The 663-nt window shown below is 45.7% G+C and overlaps 1 non-coding gene across 1 annotated transcript; it reads left to right on the top strand.

Moving 5' to 3' along the window:
* Positions 1–207: 207 nt before the first annotated feature.
* Positions 208–318, top strand: LOC123343463. The gene has a single exon (XR_006572250.1). It is a non-coding gene; the product is annotated as a U6 spliceosomal RNA (small nuclear RNA).
* Positions 319–663: the final 345 nt, after the last annotated feature.

Here is a 663-nt window from a genome sequence, read left to right as displayed (position 1 = left end):
CCTAGAAAAGGAATCTGCAGCAGGTTCAAATCCTGTCATAATGCAAATAAATTTGATAGTTTCCTATTTAATGAAGAGTGAAGCCACCACACCGTGTAGCGCAACTGGCAGTCTCATAGAAAGAGCAGATAAAATGTACCCCTGGCCAGCACAAGACTTGTGTACTACTGACGCCTTATTTCAAGGGCTTAGGTTGGACATAAATGTTGTGTAGATCTTAGGCCAACATAATGTACTAAATCTGGAAAGACACAGAAATGATTAATGTGGCCCCTATGCGAAGATGACCTGCAAATTTGTGAAGCATTCTCTACTTTTTGTGTGGATTCTCCACCACTGGTCATTTGAAAATCAAGACTGGCTGTTTTTCTAAGAGATATAAAGTAGCTCAACCAGGAATTATTTCAGGGAAGCCCCACAGTCTGTGTTATTCAGGAGGTCAGACTAGATGATCCCAGTGGTGCCTTCTGGCTATATAATCTATGAATCATTTAGTTAATCCTCAGAACACCCTTATGAGATAGGAGGAGTGGAATTATTTCCATTCTATATCTGGGCAGGGCTGCCCAGAGGATTCAGGGGGCCTGGGGCAAAGCGGGGGAGCTGCGGCGCTTGTACTCACCCGGCGGCGGTCTGGGTCTTCGGCGGCATTTCGGCGGCGGG

This window comes from Mauremys mutica, chromosome 10 (assembly GCF_020497125.1).
Source record: "Mauremys mutica isolate MM-2020 ecotype Southern chromosome 10, ASM2049712v1, whole genome shotgun sequence".
Classification (NCBI taxonomy): Eukaryota; Metazoa; Chordata; order Testudines; family Geoemydidae; genus Mauremys; species Mauremys mutica.
The sequence above is the reverse complement of the archived record's forward strand: the minus strand, read 5'-3'. Positions and strand labels throughout refer to the sequence as shown.